At 40.1% G+C, this 19694-nt stretch overlaps 1 protein-coding gene across 5 annotated transcripts in view; it reads left to right on the top strand.

Moving 5' to 3' along the window:
- LOC112250254 (ectodysplasin-A-like) overlaps window positions 1-19694 on the top strand; it is a 64459-nt gene that overhangs the window by 11471 nt on the left and 33294 nt on the right. The gene's annotated exons all lie outside the window — the stretch shown is intronic.

Here is a 19694-nt window from a genome sequence, read left to right as displayed (position 1 = left end):
AACAAGAGCATGCATCCCTCTTCGAATAGTCTATTTGTATAAGAAATGCTTTAAAATATGTCCAGCAAGCTATTTGTAGTCTAGCTTTTCCTGGGACAGCCAGAGCTAAGGGGCGTTTTTTTAAGAAGAGAGGCTAGCAGAGCGCAGGTGCGTATTGCACAAGAGACCGAGGCTATAAATTAGAAGCGTATGCATAACAAATCATTAATTAGCTAAATATAAGGCCAATCCTGCATTTAATGTATTGCCTGAAAGAGGTAGAAAGGACATATATATATATATATATATATATATATATATATATATATATGTGTATATATATATATATTGAACAGGATTATGCTATCTATTTTGGATTCAATTGGAATGGAATTAATAGAAAGACTGCGAAAGAGTGCTCGTGTGCGTAATGATTTAAAGCAACGATATTCGAGTGATAGGCCGTTTTAAAACTCTGCAGATGCAACTAAAAAAATGCATCTTTACAATGGAAAAATAGGGTGACCCCTAAAGCCAGATGGAGATGTGTAAATTAGACGTGCATTCAGTCCTTATATTACTGTAGCATAGGCTATGCTGCAGCAAATGTAGTCCTTCCTTTCACAAGAAAAAAGTTACCATGATGAGATAATACATGCATTGTATTATGCGCTCCATACTGAGATGAGCTGTCTGTTCCCACCCTGAGCGTTGATGAGTGATCCTGCAGATAGCAGAGTAAGCCAAGGGCCTGTAGAGAAGCCAGATTTAGACTTCGCATGTCATATAACAGTTCCATGTAACGTCATGCTGTTCATATGAATAATTGATTATAATTGACCGGTTTCTCTCAGTTATTTATACCAGGAAAGGGAGTGGGTTTGGGTGGTAAATCTCAGTAAACCGGTTGGAGCAATTCGACCCTAGTTCATGTTGAAAGTGATCAATCTGGAACGTTGTGTAATGATGACCTAGGCTCACTTAATGCTATTTTTTTAATAAATGAAGGCCCATGTTCTTAAGGCACTCATTCCTCTACTGTGTCTTTAATCCTTAAAAGCCTTTGCCTTCAAAATAATGTGTATTTTGAAGGGGGGAGGGTTACTTTTAATGAACCCTGTAAAATCTGGTATTAAAAACTGAAACTAAGAAAACACTGGGCCAACAAAAAGCATGATCCTCTGTTAAAGATGTTGAAAACATTCCAGGTTTTTATTTGAAACAACTAGATGATCATGTGCAGTTAGACTGCCTTAAAATAATACGGAACAGTTAGAGAACATTTTGTAATCTCCAGAGTCTTCTTCTGTGAGGCTCTCTGATAAGAGTTATTTGGGAAAGCTAATTGATCTTTCAAAAACTAAAGTAGATGAAATTGTTATGAATGATTTGTCTCATGGACCAGGATTCTCTGAAAACCCAATGACATTCTCTTTCCCAAAAGTAAACATCCATAAATAAATATCTTATTTTGAGAAAAGTTCATGTTTTCCACAAATTGTATCTCTTGTCCTCTTTTGTCTTTTGATGTCAGAGACAGCGGATTATGACAGTGTCATTTGTGATGAGCCAGCATCTTCATTTCTCGCAGAGCAATGTCCAAAGGCCTTCGTGACTGCCTTACTGAAAGCAGCTGTGAGACATTACTGGGACTAGATGAGATAAGGCGTGTCTGAGACGTCCCAGGCCCTTTGTTGATATGCAAAGTGTTTGAAGTCAGTTTCAGTGCAGCTAGGCTTATGGGGAGAAAAAAACAAACGTGTCATGTTGGAAAGCCTTATATTACTTATGTTTTACAGAGCACATCTCAGTTTGTCTTTCTTTGTGATTTAGTCCAATTTTAGAGAGCTATAAAACTAAATTACAGGGAACAGGGGGTTCCCTTTTTGATTTGTAGTATCTGCAGAAGGTACAAGAGCTTTGCTATAAAAGAGGAAGTTAAAGAACATACAAGAGACTATGCAGCATTGACATAGTGGAGGGCATATTCAGTGGCCATCTTGTGACCTACGCATATTCAGAAGTCAATCATTTACTTTTGACAGTGTTGGGAGTTTTAATCAAATGTACATCTGCACCTGGGTCTACTTTCAAAGTAATGAAGATGTAAATAAAGTGAAGGTTCCTAGATATGTTTGTATTTAAATTGCATGTAGCTGTGCGAACATGCAAGTGTTGTAATTGCTGTAGATCACACATTCTAAATTCTCTGAAACAAGTTGGCCTCATCACACAATGTTGTGGCTTTACTATGTGTGTGGCCGACTTTACAAGATGCCAGGATAAATCATCTGATAAATCATCTGACATCTGACATTATGAATTATGACCTGTTTCATTTCTTAAATGCCCTAATTGATGTAGACTATTCAAATGAGCTACAAGGAAATTAATTGATTCTTTACTAGATTACATACAGATGTTGCACTGAAGAATAATTTTATTTCAGGAAAAGCAAAGGCACAATTTAAAAAATATTTAATATTACTTAAACAGATATGTTTTATCTTTTAAATCTCATCATCAATCAGATGATTTTCAAACGGACTCTCACCATGCATCGCCCTTGTAGGCTCCTCTTCAACACGAATACAATATGCTAAGATTCTAATATTTTCTGATGTTATTTTCCTGTGCCAATTATTCTAAGCATTTTTCTATGATTGTATGATAAAATAATTAGTTCCCAGTTCGCAGGTAGGTGCGAGTGCACACTTGATGACATTATGCCTTGCATAGTGGATTGTGATATGGCAGCTGAAATTAGTTGTTTAAATATATTGGGAGTTATTAAAGAGTTACTGCCAGTGACCGTGTTTTACCATTGATTCAGTTTGCCAACCTGCCAAAACATTTGCTTCTATAAAGCCGAAGCTTTAGCTGCCAGTCACTATTCTGTGAGCAGGTGAAGGTGTAAATAGCCAGTACCTCTCAGTGTCAAGCTTTGGCTTTCTTTCTGGTTGTTGCTCTCTGCTATTTCACCGTGATCAGCGTGGCAACTATAAACTCACACCATTGCGGTCATCCATGGCCAAGACTTTGAGTCTGCATGAGGATGACCAAATGACTTGGGATTAGTGATTAAAATATTAAATCTGAGAGCCTCAAACTTGCATTAACATTTCTCCTGCGAGGTCAAGAATGTGGTGGTCTTGAACTGTATGTTTGGGGGCTTCAAGGTAAAAGCTGAAAGAGAACATGCTTTTCCCTGGTATATTAATGTACTCTTAAACTCAGTGACACATAATCCTATTTTATTATTTCTGGCCTTATATACTAATTTATATTTGATTCTCCATGTAATATGTGAATTGGCTGTCTACATCCTAGAGTATTGCATGTCTATTTGATTTGATTTATTTCTTATCCACTTATTGGAGTGTTTTTTTATTAACTTCCCCCATGTGTATGAGTCCTTAAGCCCAAATTCAAAATCTGTTATCAAACCATCTCTAGAACAAAGTGCAGCTGATTGCCAATCCTGCAATTATTTGAGGTTTATTCCATTGCTTAGTCAATAAGGGAATTCTGGTTTCTGGCCTTTTGTGGGAACAATTGGAGCTTGGGAGTAGTTAGAATAACATTTTCGCAATATATATTTTCATAGTTTGAAGAAAGAGCCCAATGAGTCCTATGACAGGCATCTTGGCTATTGTTTAAAGAGGCTAGATACTGTTTGTTGTGTTCAGACAGAGGAAAACCCAGTACTTAAGAACATTTCTTCTCATAACTCTAGCTGAAAGAGACCAGTCTTTGTTTGAAGTCTTCTTGGAGTGTGTTGACATGACCATAGTAACACTGATTCCCAGAGCAGCACTGGATGGCCTCGTTCAATCAGATTACAACAATAAAGGCTAGTCACTCACAACTTTCATAAAGTCACAATTAAGACTTCCTAATGAAAACAATTTCAAGCTGGCCATAATGAACTGAACTGAAAAAGATCGAGAATCACTATGAATTTTGTTTGGGGTAGAATCACAATGGACGAGATCCCAAATATTTACTGTGTGTGGTTCAGTAACTGTGAAGACCTCACACTAATCTGTCACATAGCTGGTTCATGTTTTAAAACGTTTTCATCAGGGGTTTGATCCAATACATTTTGTATGTAATTGTCAAGATTATTTTCCCTTCTTTTGAGGTTTTCTCATGGTTAGTTGCAGCTTTGAAATTTTATTTAAAGCTAATTACAGTTAAAGTTCAAAGTTTACGTACACCTTAGCCAAATACATTTAAACTCAGTTTTGCACAATTCCTATTCATTTAATCCTAGTAAAAAGTCCCTGTTTTAGGACAGTTAGAATAACCACTTTATTTTGAGAATGTGAAATGTCAGAATAATAGTAGAGAGAATAATTTCTTTCAGCTTTTATTTATTTTATCACATTCCCAGTGGGTCAGAGGTTTACATACACACAATTAGTATTTGGTAGCATTGCCTTTAAATTGTTTAACTTGGGTCAAACATTTCAGGTAGCCTTCCACAAGATTCCCACAATAAGGTGGGTGAATTTTGGCCCATTCCTCCTGACAGCTTGGCAGAGCTGGTGTGAAATTGAGTCAGGTTTGTAGGCCTCCTTGCTCACACATGCTTTTTCAGTTCTGCCCACAAATGTTCTATAGGATGAGGTCAGGGCTTTGTGATGGCCACTCCAATACCTTGACTTTGTTGTCCTTAAGCTCATTTTGCACAACTTTGGAAGTATGCTTGGGATCATTGTCCATTTGGAAGACCCATTTGCGACCAAGTTTTAACTTCCTGACTGATGTCTTGAGATGTTGCTTCAATATATCCACCTAATTGTCCTTTCCTCATTATGCAATATATTTTGTGAAGTGCACCAGTCCCTCCTGCAACAATGCACCCCCACACATGATGCTGCCACCCCCATGTTTCACAGTTGAGATGGTGTTCTTCGGCTTGCAAGCCTCCCCCTTTTTCCTCCAAAGAAAACAAAGGTCATTATCGCCAAACAGTTTTTTGTTTCATCAGACCAGAGGATATTTCTCCAAAAGTATGATCTTTGTCCCCATGTGCAGTTGCGAACCGTTGTCTGGCTTTTTTATGGCGGTTTTGGAGCAGTGGCTTCTTCCTTGCTGAGTAGCCTTTCAGGTTATGTCGATATAGGACTCGTTTTACTGTGGATGTAGATACGTTTGTACCTGTTTCCTCCAGCAGCTTCACAAGGTCCTTTGCTGTTGTTCTGGGATTGATTAGCACTTTTCGCACCAAAGTACGTTCATCTCTAGGAGACAGAATGTGTCTCCTTCCTGAGCGGTATGACGGCTGCGTGGTCCCATGGTGTTTATACTTGCGTACTATTTTTTGTACAGATGAACTTGGTACCATCAGGCGTTTGGAAATTGCTCCCAAGGATGAAACAGACTTGTGGAGCTCTGCAATTTTTTTGGGAGGTCTTGGTTGATTTCTTTTGATTTTCCCATGATGTCAAGCAAAGAGGCACTGAGTTTGAAGGTAGGCCTTGAAATACATCCACAGGTACACCTCCAATTGACTCAAATGATGTCAATTAGCCTATCAGAAGCTTCTAAAGCCATGACATCATTTTCTGGAATTTTCCAAGCTGTTTAAAGGCACAGTCAACTTAGTGTATGTAAACTTCTGACCCACTGGAATTGTGATACAGTGAATTATAAGTGAAATAATCTGTCTGTAAACAATTGTTGGAAAAATAACTTGTGTCATGCACAAAGTAGATGTCCTAACCGACTTGCCAAAACTATAGTTTGTTAACAAGAAATGTGTGGAGTGGTTGAAAAAACGAGTTTTAATGACTCCAACCTAAGTGTATGTAAACTTCCGACTTCAACTGTACCTTGGTTTGAAGAAGGCATAGCTGCTGGGTCTCAACCTAGTGCAGGCTCATGCTCCACATGCTTTTAGTCGAACCCTATTCATTTCCTATTACAAACAATTGATGGCTTTTGAAAATTGTCGTGGCACAACAGTGTGTTTATTAAGTGTAACCAAATCCTGTTTCTTGTAAAGAGGGCAAATCCGCAAGAGTCACAAACAGATACAGATGAGTTTTTCAAAGCTGTGGCTTTTGCTACTGCGATGACAAGGGAGTGTGTAGTTCCTCCACATTGGCCGGCAGTGCAGTTGAACTGATGTGACAGAACAGAGACAAAGAAGGGCTATCCCCATTATCTCACCATGGCACTGCCACAGTCACACATAGCCTCCCATCAGACGCTGTCTATCATGATGTCTATCTTCAATTACTTTTTCACACAGAAAAAATGGTAAAGTCATCACTTTGCTTAAAAGAGGGGTTGGCGTGTGGTTTGAATTTGAGTTGGTCTTTGCAGGATTCTCTCATCGTAGTACAGTCTTTGTATTCTAACACTGCTAAACATATAATAGGGTAATGAACCCCATCCACCACCCCTGTGTTGCACAGGCCTCGGTGATGCATAGCTGTTATTTTGGGTAGGAATGCCAAAATATTTACTCATAGAGGCTTTCAGCTCTCCGTGGTTCTCATTGTGAGGATAGTTTACTGCTCAAAATCTATTGTTTGATTTTAGAATCTCTTTTGCAGTAAATTACCAACATATCTGACTGTTTTAATCAAAGCTGTTTGGTTTTTGGAGGACAAAGATGTATTCATTGATTCTTGTTGTTTCTGACCAAGTGACTATTGGGCAATCGTTCATTGGCCAAAAGACTCCTTTCATGTTGTTGTTAGGCTCCTGATATTGAGACCATCAGTAAACTAGAGATGCATCAGCCTTCATTTTGTTGAGAAATGTTGTGTCTCAGAAGGCCTGATCAGTAAACTATTACTTCATATCAATAAGATATTCATAAATATCTCAGTTTGTTAACATTTCTCATCTCGTTGTGCACTGTTCTTCATGTTTCATGAACGCAATGTCAAATATTAATGTGTTGGGACCAGATGGCAATAAACACTTGTGCAGCTGTAAATGTTTTACTACACACTTATTTGCACAGATGGCAGTATTAAACAATCCTGATTATGGGTTCAGGTGGATTGCTCTCTCCGTTGAACTCCAGGGGACTATCATTGGACTCTGTCATGAGTGATGCTTTAAATTAAATCATCATCATGTGCTATCTAGAACCTAAAAGGATTCTTCGGCTGTCCCCATAGGAGAACCCTTTGAAGACCCTTTCTGGTTCCAGGTAGGACCTTTTCCACAGAGGGGACTACATGGACCCAAAAAGGGTTCTACCTGGAACCAAAAAAGGTTCTCCTATGGGGGCAGCCGAAGAACCACTTTGGAACCCTTTTTTCTAAGAGTGTGGGTAATGTCCCATACAATTCTTGATTGTCGAATACTGTTCTCTAACATTGTTGTTTTACACCCTATTCCTACTGTATGATAGTATTTTCTAGTGGCAAAAATGTACAATACTTTTTTGTTATTCTGTAAATTGTTGAGGAGAAGGAACACAGTTCGTAGTGGGTGAAATCTGTAGACTGCATATAATGGAGGATGGTTGGTTTTCTGTGCTGTGATGTAGACTAGCGTTGCAGTACAGCTGTGTACCATCTGGCCAGGGCTGCAGACTGGTGCAACATCTGGAGCTCTGTGGACAGACAAGTCTCTCTCTCTTTCCTCCACTGTACTTTATCTTGGCTAACACTGGGCTTGTGAGGTGAGTACATGTTCACGTCTGGTCAAGTGCTCTAGCTGTAGCCTCTCATCCAGTGTGAGCCTCGGTTGCTGATGACTGTCATTATGCCACTGAGCACACACCACCACCAGGTTCTCTTCTCTTATGAGTCCCTGGGGAATGGATATGATTGGCTGGATAAGAACTCTCATAAACTCAAGGTTAAAGGGTGGATTATGAATATAATGTTAAAAAGGAAAGCCATGAATAGAGCTTCTTAGACCATATCAAGTGAGGCCATGATGATCACATAATCAAATTATGTTGGTCACATACACATATTTAGCAGATGTTATTGCAAGTCTAGCGAAATTCTTGTGTTCCTAGCTCCGATAGTGCATTAATATCTAATCATTCATAACAATATACACACATCTAAAAGTAAAATAATGGAATTAAGAAATATATAAATATTAGGATGAGCAGTGTCGAGGTGGCATTGACTAAAATACAGTATACACATATGAAATGAGTAAAGCAATATGTAAACATTATTAAAGTGACTAGTGTTCCATTATTAAAGTGACCAGTGATTACATGTCTATGTACAGTTGAAGTCGGAAGTTTACATAGCCAAATACATTTAAACTCTGTTTTTCACCATTCCTGACATTTAATCCTAGTTAAAATTCCCTGTATTAGGTCAGTTAGGATCACCACTTTATTTTAAGAATGTGAAATGTCAGAATACTAGTAGAGAAATAATTTATTTCAGCTTTTATTTCTTTCATCACATTCCCAGTGGGTCAGAAGTTTACCTATACTCAATTAGTATTTGGTAGCATTGCCTTTAAATTGTTTAACTTGGGTCAAACTTGGGTTTCGGGTAGCCTTCCACAAGCTTCCCACAATAAGTTGGGTGAATTGTGGCACATTCCTCCTGACAGAGCTGGTGTAACTGAGTCAAGTTTGAAGGCCTCCTTTCTCGCACATGCTTTTCCAGTTCTATAGGATTGAGGTCAGGGCTTTGTGATGGCCACTCCAATACCTTGACTTTGTTGTCCTTAAGCCATTTTGCCACAACTTTGGAAGTATGCTTGGGGTCATTGTCCATTTGGAAGACCAATTTGCGACCAAGCTTTAACTTCCTGACTGATGTCTTGAGCTGTTGCTTCAATATATCCACATAATTGTCCTTTCCTTATGATGCCATCTATTTTGTGAAGTGCACCAGTCCCTTCTACAGCAAAGCACCACAACATGATGCTGCCACCCCCGTGCTTCACGGTTGGGATGGTGTTCTTCGGCTTGCAAGCGTCCCCCTTTTTCCTCAAATCATAACGATGGTCATTATGGCCAAGCAGTTCTATTTTTGTTTCATCAGACCAGAGGACATTTCTCCAAGATAAACAATCTTTGTCCCCGTGTGCAGTTGCAAACCATAGTCTGGCTTTTTCATGGCGGTTTTGGAGCAGTGGCTTCTTCCTTGCTGAGCAGCCTTTCAGGTTATGTCGAGATTGGGCTTGCTTTTGTACCTGTTTCCTCCAGCATCTTCACAAGGTCCTTTGCTGTTGTTCTGGGATTGATTTGCACTTTTTGAACCAAAACGCTTCTCCATCCTGAGTGGTATGATGGCTGTGTGTTCCCATGGTGTTTATACTTGCATACTATTGTTTGTACAGATGAACGTGGTACCTTCAGGTACCTTCAGGCATTTGGAAATTGCTCCCAAGGATCAACCAGACTTGTGGAGCTCTACAAAAAATGTTCTGAGGTCTTGGCTGATTTCTTTTGATTTTCCCATGATGTCAAGCAAAGAGGCACTGAGTTTGAAGGTAGGCCTTGAAATACATCCACAGGTATCCCTCCAATTGACTCAAATAATGTCAATTCGCTTATCAGAAGCTTCTAAAGCCATGACATAATTTTCTGGAATTTTCCAAGCTGTTTAAAGGCACAGTCAACTTAGTGTATGTAAACGTCTGACCCACTGGAGTTGGGATACAGTGAAATAATCTGTCTGTAAACAATTGTTGGAAAAATACTTGTGTCATGCACAAAGTAGATGTCCTAACTGACTTGCCAAAGCTATAGTTTGTTAACAAGAAATTTGTCGGAGTGGTTGAAAAACTAGTTTTAACGACTTCAAATGTATATAGGGCAGCAACCTCTAAGGTGCAGGGTTGAGTAACCGGGTGGTAGACGGCTAGTAATTGGGTGGTGACCGGCTAGTAACATCATTGTTCACATATATCTCCGGTGTCACCTGGATTTTCTCTCTGCAGAGTTACAGAACCATGAGTCATCGTTAATGCCTGCTGCGTGGAAACGTTGCGTGCTTTGCTTAACTTGGCAGGCTGCGTGAACAGGAATCTGCATACTATTAGAAATGGCTGGAGTCGGTGCATGATCTGGATGAAGGAGGAAAGGAGAACCAAGTACAAACCTCTTCTGTGGTTCTTCTTTCAATGTCTCTGTGTTAGTCTGACCAGACTCATATCTAAGGAATCACAATCACACTGATGCGATGCAAGCTCCTGACAGTATGTGTGATTAAAGTAGTCTGGGGAATGCCCTTTAAGATAAGTGTCCATATATTTTACCATTGCTTTATCACTGATGTCTTATGGATAGTTTGACTTGTTGGGCCGATGCTGCACATGGTGAATCAATTGAATTGTATAGTACTTTTCACTTGATTTAAGAATGTTCAATATGTAGCGCCCAATACCCAACACATGGTGTTGTTTTCAGTTTGTGCAATACTGTATAACAGGGGAACAGTGCTCTCTACTCATGTAGACAGTAGACTCCACTTGAGCATCCTGTCTACACTATTGTTCTTTATATGTCTTGTGGCATTCCTACTGATAGCTAGAGAGGTGATGAATACTGAAGTCTGTTGATTCCTAAGTACAAAGGCTCTAATATGCTGTATGTGGGACTTTCTCATTGTGCTTAAACTGTTGAATCTCCAGAGGCCTGTAACATGAGTGTAATTCTGACTTCATAGTGAGACAATCAGGAAGGCTTGTCTGGGCTGTACCATGACCGTTTCTGACATCTCAGTGGATCTGGTTGGTTGCCTGTGGTGCTGAAATGACATAGTGACACACATCATTGGATCTGGTTGGTTGCCTTTGGTGCTGAAATGACATAATGACTCACAAAAGCAAAAGATGTTGCATTGGTTTGTGTCCTGGAATGAATATAAAGAGTGTCACTCTCCTCAACCACAGCCACTTACTTATTGATGGGCTTACTCACCCATTCTCCATGGAAGTGACAAACGTCCTGAGAACACTCCACACCGGGGAATCCTTTTTGAGGCACTGTACTGTAGCTACTGCCAGCATGGTTACGATGATTGAGTCTCTGAGTACAAATGCATCTCAGTGCAACCCCTGATGCGCCTCCCTTCATGGCTCACTCCCCCTACTCCACCCTACACATAACTCATGATGCTCAGATATGTGTACACACCTTTCCAAAGTTATGAGTTCAAATTAAGTTTGAATAAGTTGAGATCTTTAATAGTGCCCATCCACAGTGTTTCTTGACTGAGTCAATACACTACTCTGTGTCTGTGCCAAATGCTATACAGTTTGCCAATAGGGCTTCCACGCATATTGGTTGTAGTATAACTGTTAGCTAATAACGAATAGTTACTAGACATGTCAAGTGATTTAAGTTCATTCCCTTTGAAATGTGATCTTTCATAGTCATATTGTCAATGTTTTATGAAATGTTTGAAATTATGTGAGCAATAGTGTGCCAGAAATGATTTCCTATGATTGACAGTTGGCTAACATGAGAGCACTTGGACAAGGGTGAATGCTGTTAACACTCAAACATTTGGCCTTACGTGGACCCAGTGCCCAGTTCAAACATGGGCCTCTGAGAATGGTATCTGTAGACTGGTTCATGTAAGGCAGTGGGCTTCAAGACATGTTTCATTCCCCTTCTTTACAACAGTCGTTAACATCTCCATGATCTCTACATATACAATAGATTCTGTGCAGTATAAACAATAGCAGTTGTGTTTATTATTTGAATCATTCATGGGGAAGGTCATGAAATGTTCCACGCATTCATTGCGGGTGTTTTTATGGGCTGTTCACAACATAATGACTAACTGCATTTTTCATGATATAAAAAACACTACTCATGAAGACACACTTGGGTTTGTACGACAAGTGAAAATAAATATGAAGGCAGAGGAAGCTACTGTGAAACATGCCCACACATACAGGGTAATCACTCTACCTCTCAGTCCCAGTGTTCCAAGCAATGCTAAACATACTGGCCAAAGAAACATCTTTGTAACATGTTTTCCATTCATTTAACTCAAACTACCAACCATACAGTAGGCCTTCTACCTCTCCAAAAGCTTCTTATCAGATTCATCTTGTGGTGTCTAAACATTTGACCAAACACCAGCGTTGCTGAAAACGAGATCCTTCTTGATCCTATGCCAGCAATAACAAACAAGCAACCTTGCATACATATATTGTAATTTTTGAAAAATCTAGATGTCTTCAGTTTCCATGTATTATGAATGAGTAGAGCTGCTATCCAACATGTATCTGATAACTGAAATCTGTGGACCAGCATGGCACGCATAACAGATACAATATGAATCAATAGAGCAGTATCCCCGGGCTCTAGTGTTCCTCCCATGGCTCCTCTTCCCCAAAATCATTCCCAAAAGTGATAGCACTACCCGCTGTGCCAAAAATGCTTGACGTGTCACTGCAGGACTGAATTTAGGACGATTTTGGAATCAATCATGTGTTTTTTTCCCATATGTACATATTTCTCCACAGCAATGTCACATAATCATTCAGTCTGACCCCTCATCAAAGTTACATGCTGTTTAGACAGAGGGAGAATACATTTTTCACACTGCACACACCAACATAAAGAGCAGAACAGTGTTAGCCTTCGTCAAGAATAAGACTCTGGGTGGTCTGTTTGCAGCAGTGAAGAGGAATAAGTCAAATCTCTCGTGTTTTTCTACCCACCGGTCCCCTCAGGGGTTGGCGTGTCTGAGTGGGCTGTGGGCTCCCTTTTGGGCTTGGCCCCTGAGCAGAGCACGTATCTGACAGAGGAGCCTTTAAATCAGGCCCCAGACACAAGTGCATGACCCACTCTAGGGACAACACACAGTGGACATGCTGACTTGACCTCAGGCTCCAGATGTGGACTTGTTGTAAGCTTATGATCCAGGCATCATTCAATGTCTTTCAATCAATGCAACATTTTCTCTCAGCTCATGGCAAAATGTGTAGAATTGTAGGAATGGGCTGTTTTCCCCAACAAATCCCTTGCGTGGGGGACCCGTGAAACTGCGGTACACCACTGCTTTCAATCCTGATTCGTGCAGGGAAGAATATCAGACTAATTAAAGTTGTTATAAAAAAGATTTATGCTGAAATTATGTATGCATGCTTGCTTGCCAATGTAGGCACAGCAGGTCTGCATTTGTTTGATACTCTACGTGTTGCCAAACACAAAACCGAGGTTATAGCAGGCAGTGACTCATTGGAAACATGCCTACTCAGCTTGTCCCAGTATCAGGCATCATATGCAAAAAAGTGCTAAACAAAGTATGGTAAACACCCCTTGTTATGCGAAGAGACCTTCCTGGTCTCTTGACTGTTTGGAGTTCAGTTGAGTACATCATTCCAGTCCCAGTTCCAGCTGCACTACTAGAAACAGGGTCAAAGGTCTGTAAAAAAAAAAAGTATGGTCCGCAGATCTCATTTGTTCTGAACAACCCTTTAACTGGAACAGAATATGGAAAAATATGACCATGGCATCCTGTAATCGGAACCATCAACTTATACTGTACATTGTAAGTTTGTTCAGACTGTATTCAGTCATGGAGAAAGCGCCCAATTGTCATAAAAGTAAAGATACCTTAATAGAAAATGACTCAAGTAAAAGTGAAAGTCACCCAGTAAAATCCTACTTGAGTAAAAGTCTAGAAGTATCTGGTTTTAAATACTCTTTTCAAATTCTTTATATTAAGCAAACCAGACAGCACCATTGTCTAGTTTTTTATTTATTTATGATAGCCAGGGGCACACTCCAACACTCGGACATACTTTTCATATGCAGCATGTGTTTAGTGAGTCCGCCAGATCAGATGCAGTAGGGATGACCAGGGATGTTCTCTTGATAAGTGTGTGAATTAGACAATTTTCTGTCCTGCTAAGCATTCAAAATGTAACAAGTACTTTTGGGAGTCAGGGAAAATGTATGGAGTAAAAAGTACATAATATTCTTTAGGAATGTAGTAAAGTAGGCTCCCGAGTGGCGCGGTGGCCTAAGGCACTGCATCGCAGTGTTAGCTGTGCCTCTAGAGATTCTGGGTTTGAGTCCAGGCTCTGTTGTAGCCAGCCGCGACCGGGAAACCCATGGGGTGGCGCACATTTGGACAGTGTCGTCCAGGTTAGGGGAGGTTTTGGCCGGCAGGGATGTCCTTGTCCCATCGCGCACTAGCGACTCCTGTGGCGGGCCGACACAGTCGCCAGGTGTGCGGTGTTTCCTCTGACACATTGGTGCGGCAGGCTTCCGGGTTAAGCTGGCATTGTGTGAAGAAGCAATGCGGCTTGGTTGGGTTGTGTTTCAGAGGACGCACTGCTCTCGACCTTCGCCTCTCCCGAGCCCGTACGAGAGTTGCAGCGATGAGTGAAAACTGTAACTACCAATTGGATACCACAAAATTGGGGATAAAAAGGGATTAAAAAAAGGAACGTAATGAAGTAAAAGTTGTGAAAAATAGTACAGATACCCCAAAAAACTACTTAAGAAGTACTTCCAAGTACTTTACACCGTTAACTGTATTTAACACAAGGAAACATTTTACAATGAAATTGGCCCCAACTCCCAACTGTTCACTGTGTCCCCTAAATCAGGTAGGCACATTCCTTCATATGATGTAGGAGTGCGTTGCAGTTAAATGGTTCTGGGAAAAAGTTACACATTTCATGAATGTAAATTGTCAATGCTTTGCATCTCTTATGTTACTTAACGATAATAGCTCCTTAAATCTCTCAATCAATCAGAGTTGATTACTGCTGGCAGGCAGCACTGCCGCAAAAAAAAGATGCTGGCTCTTAGATGACAATCACCTCACTCTCTCCCGATTCACCAGTAGATACAGTTACTATTAGAAGTTATAACATTAGAATGATCGACAGTGAGAGTCAAGGAACAATTGAGACCTGGACAAATATACTTGACTCTGTAAAGAATCATTTCAGCTAAAGGCCAACACACAAATAAACAATCCATAAAGGCCAAAAGATACAGTACATATATACACACAGTTGAAGTTGGATGTTTACATACACCTTAGCCAACTACATTTAAACTCCGTTTTTCACAATTCCTGACATTTAATCCAAGTAAAAATTCCCTGTTTTAGGTCAGTGAGGATCACCACTTTATTTTAAGAATGTGAAATGTCAGAATAATAGTAGAGAGAATGATTTATTTCAGCTTTTATTTATTTCATCAAATTTTCAGTGGGTCAGAAGTTTACAAACACTCAATTAGTATTTGGTAGCATTGCCTTTAAATTGTTTAACTTGGGTCAAACGTTTCGGGTAGCCTTCCACAAGCTTCCCACAATAAGTTGGGTGAATTTTGGCCCATTCCTCCTGACAGAGCTGGTGTAACTGAGTCATGTTTGTAGGCCTTCTTACTCGCACACGGTTTTTCAGTTCTGCCCACAAATGTTCTATGGGTTTGAGGTCAGGGCTTTGTGATGGCCACTCCAATACCTTGACTTTGTTGTCCTTAGCCATTTTGCCACAACTTCGGAAGTGCACTTGGGGTCATTGTCCATTTGGAAGACCCATTTGCGACTAAGCTTTAACTTCCTGACTGATGTCTTGAGATGTTGTTTCAATATATCATAATTGTCCTTTCCTTATGATGCCATCTATTTTGTGAAGTGCACCAGTCCCTCCTGCCGCAAAGCACCCCCACAACATGATGCTGCCACCTCTGTGCTTCACGGTTGGGATGGTGTTCTTCGGCTTGCAAGCCTCCCCCTTTTTCCTCCAAACATAACGATGGTCATTATGGCCAAACAGTTCTATTTTTGTTTCATCAGACCAGAGGAAATTTCTCCAAAAAGTACGATCTTTGTCCCCATGTGCAGTTGCAAACCATAGTCTGGCTTTTTCATGGCTGTTTTGGAGCAGTGGCTTCTTCCTTGCTGAGCGGCCTTTTAAGTTATGTCGATATAGGACTCGTTTTACTGTGGATATCGAGAATTTTGTACCTGTTACCACCAGCATCTTCACAAGGTCCTTTGCTGTTGTTCTGAGATTGATTAGCACTTTTTTTCTCTAGGAGAAAGAACGTGTCTCCTTCCTGAGCGGTATGACGGCTGCTTAGTCCCATGGTGTTCACACTTGTGTGCTATTGTCTGTAAGGATGAAGGCGTTTGGAAATTGCTCCCAAGGATGAACCAGACTTGTGGAGGTCTACAATTTTTTGGGCTAATTTATTTAGATTTTCCCATGATGTCAAGTAAAGAGGCACTGAGTTTGAAGGTAGGCCTTGAAATACATCCACAGGTACACCTCCAACTGACTCAAATGATGTCAATTAGCATATCAGATGCTTCTAAAGCCATGACATCATTTTCTGGAATTTTCCAAGCTGTTTAAAGGCACAGTCAACTTAGTGTATGTAAACTTCTGACCCACTGGAATTGTGATACAGTGAATTATAAGTGAAATAATATGTCTGTTAACAATTGTTGGAAACATGACTTGTGTCATGCACAAAGTAGATGTCCTAACCGACTTGCCAAAACTATAGTTTGTTAACAAAAAATGTGTGGAGTGGTTGAAAAACGAGTTTTAATGACTCCAACCTAAGTGTATGTAAACTTCCCACTTCAACTGTACAGTGGGGAGAACAAGTATTTGATACACTGCTGATTTTGCAGGTTTTCCTACTTACAAAGCATGTAGAGGTCTGTAATTTTTATCATAGGTACACTTCAACTGTGAGAGACGGAATCTTAAACAAAAATCCAGAAAATCACATTGTATGATTTTTAAGTAATTCATTTGCATTTTATTACTTAAACCCCTGTATATACCCATTTTAATCTTTTTAACTTTCTCTGCTTTCAGGCCCACGGGAAGGGGTGGTATGGGGAGGGTTTTCTCTGGTCGCCGGGTGGGGGGTGACTGACGAGCAACCCTATTTGATTGGGGGAGGGGGCGGTTCCAGAATGGGGAGGGGGTGATAGAGACATGTTGGCTGGGTGGGGTTGGGGGAATGGGATAGGATAGGAGGTTGGGGGTGGAGGCCCACTTTTTTTCTGTTTAAACTGAATGTATTATTACTTAAACCCCTGTATGTATTTCTTACTGTTATTTTTATTTTGAGTGGCAGCCTATGGGTACATTTTTTCTAAGAGAGGTATGTACTCTGATCTCCCCTATTACAGCGCGATGAATGAGATGGCAATGTCCGCCATCAGTATAAAAGGTGCAATTTAAAACGCACCTGGAAACGCCACCTGCATAGAAATGCTCCATGTCTCACGGCAGACTCATGTTGCATAGTCTAGACAATGCGTCTCTCCAGCCTTTCAGGGAACCGGCGCATTAGGTTAGCATTTGGCAGGTCAGCATCTATTCTGGTGGTGGTGATACTTCCTACACAGCCCCAGACCACACTGGGTTATTCTAATATTGGATGTTTCTCTCTCTCTGATTTACTTTGAGCCTCTTTACACTTACTAAACTTTGCGTAAAAATACATATACAAACTTGTGTACTTGCTACGTCTCGACCTCTACCTCTAGAGGTAGAACAGATGCTAGCCCGACAGTTGCCCCCTTGAAGCAGGGCAGTGTAAACAGAATTGTCTTGTTGAGCCGACACTCCTACTGTATAAATGGTAATAGCAGAGCAATGTTTTTGAAACAGATTAAATGTATAGACATTTTCCTCATATTTGAGACTTGTTTTATTGTTTTTACCTGAAACTGCAGTAACAGCCTGCTACATTCTGAAATTGTCGCACTGAGCCATGTTAAACTACGGAAGCCCATCATACAAATAGGATATGTTTTTTTTTCATTTGTAACATTGTGTGGTGTTTTCCTGGGTCCCAGAGTTTTTCCTGATCTGATAGTAGGCTAACCTATCCAACTCCGGACCCTAGTTGTAGCGTTTACATAATAATACATCACTGTAAAAAAAAAACTTTTAAAAAACGGTTCTATATGGGCCAGATTATTTTTCTAATCAGGACATATGTTGTTGTTTTTTACTCCTGGAAAAACTCCTGGCCCTAGGGAGAATGAAAACATTAAAACCCTTTACACAGACAAAGAGACAACAATTGCTATTGGACAATAAAACTAATAGGGCTGAGCTTGCTGTATGCAGAGTTGCATCTTGTAGGCCTTTGAATCTGTATATAAAAATATACTCATAGAGTATGTCATCACTATTGTGTTGATTGATTCATTCCAGTCAATAAGTCTGGATTAAAAAGGTCTAGGTAGCCAAGCCACCCGAAGTGTGAATATAAACCACATTTTATCACATTCACATTTTCTCAGAACATAAATGGGCCTATTTTAGGCTATAAGTACATAGCTTAGGCTATAAAAACATGACGTTACGTTTCCCCCAGCCGGGCCCAGATGGGATCAGAGCGCATAGGCTTCTCTAGGCTACCTGCAGCTGTGGTTATTATCAGTAGGTTACAGCTGATCAGACTGAAGCACAGACTAATTGTTCATGTTGACAAATATTTTGGGGTGGCGGGTATGGGCTTCTATATCAAACAGCTCTTCGCAAATCTGCAGTGAATTAACTTATACCCACATTTCCAGCCACAATATGCTTATACCACATGTAATGATTTGCATGATATTGGTGAAAATGAAGTCTGGTTTGTTGTAATGTATATGGAAAAGTCTGGTTTGTTGTAATGTAAGGTAGGCCTACTGTAATATTCGTATGAGGCGGTTAATCGGCTAAAGTTACATGATGAAGACATGCTGTTAGCAACTCTGTGCTTTGTCTTGAAGTTAAAATGTAACGAGTGTAACCTACAGACAAGAGAATAAACCCTTTAAATGTCTGCACATGCTTGTGAATTGTTGCATTTTTCAAGAGTGTAATGTTATTGTATTATTCAATAGTGCAATATGTTTTGGTCATTGTTTAATAGTTTGTGCTAACTGGCTAGTAGCTACTGTGCTATTTACAGTCAATTTGAGCTGCGGACCAAGAATGTGGCGTTGGAAGCCACAACAAAATGTAAGGCAAGGATGTAATGTGAATTGAAAGGTAGAATTTTCTTTTGCCATCTCGCTCCTCAGACACTCCTTCATATCTAGGGATATAGGGATGCCTCTGTTCCCCTGTTGCTTTACACAGTCTCTCCCCCACACCTCATTCTGTAGGCCTATGATCTTATTTTGCACCTGTCTAATGAATCACTACCTCCAAGCTGCAGTTGTTCCCTCATTTGATCCTTTTCCAACTTGTGTGCACACTTCACATACTACAAGGGAGCATCAAAGTAGAAGCTTATATTGGATTATGTACTATAAAATAGATTGTATTGTAAAAGGATTTGAAACAGGACAGTAGATTGTGTGTCACGGAGAACAGTTTGTTTTACCTATTCTTCTGAGTTTCTCCTGGGGGGGATTTCATAATAGAACTCTAAGTACATATTTGTAATATTTGTGCCTTGGCAGTCACGTTTCATTTTCACATGTCTTTATCCAACCTGAATATGACAACTGCTGTAGAATATAATGAACACAGTTTACCTAACAACAGATTATTGGTTTTACCCATCCCACTGCAAGACAATATCTGGTCAGAGAGCATGTACCTCTGTCAAATGTTGAGACCTTAATTCTTAAACCAGTAAGTGTGCAACCCAATACGTTTAAGGACCGGTGCTAGTGTGATCGTTTTAAGACCTCAAATTACTTTTCATTACTAATCTTGTCCAACAACATTGTGTTTTTCTCGCTACTGGCTGTGTTTGCTGATATCTTGTTTCAGATGTGCATATATGTTTGATTGATATG

The sequence above is a fragment of the Oncorhynchus tshawytscha genome, linkage group LG30, assembly GCF_018296145.1.
Source record: "Oncorhynchus tshawytscha isolate Ot180627B linkage group LG30, Otsh_v2.0, whole genome shotgun sequence".
Lineage (NCBI taxonomy): Eukaryota > Metazoa > Chordata > Actinopteri > Salmoniformes > Salmonidae > Oncorhynchus > Oncorhynchus tshawytscha.
Note: the sequence above shows the minus strand (reverse complement) of the source record. Positions and strands in the feature narration are given on the sequence as shown.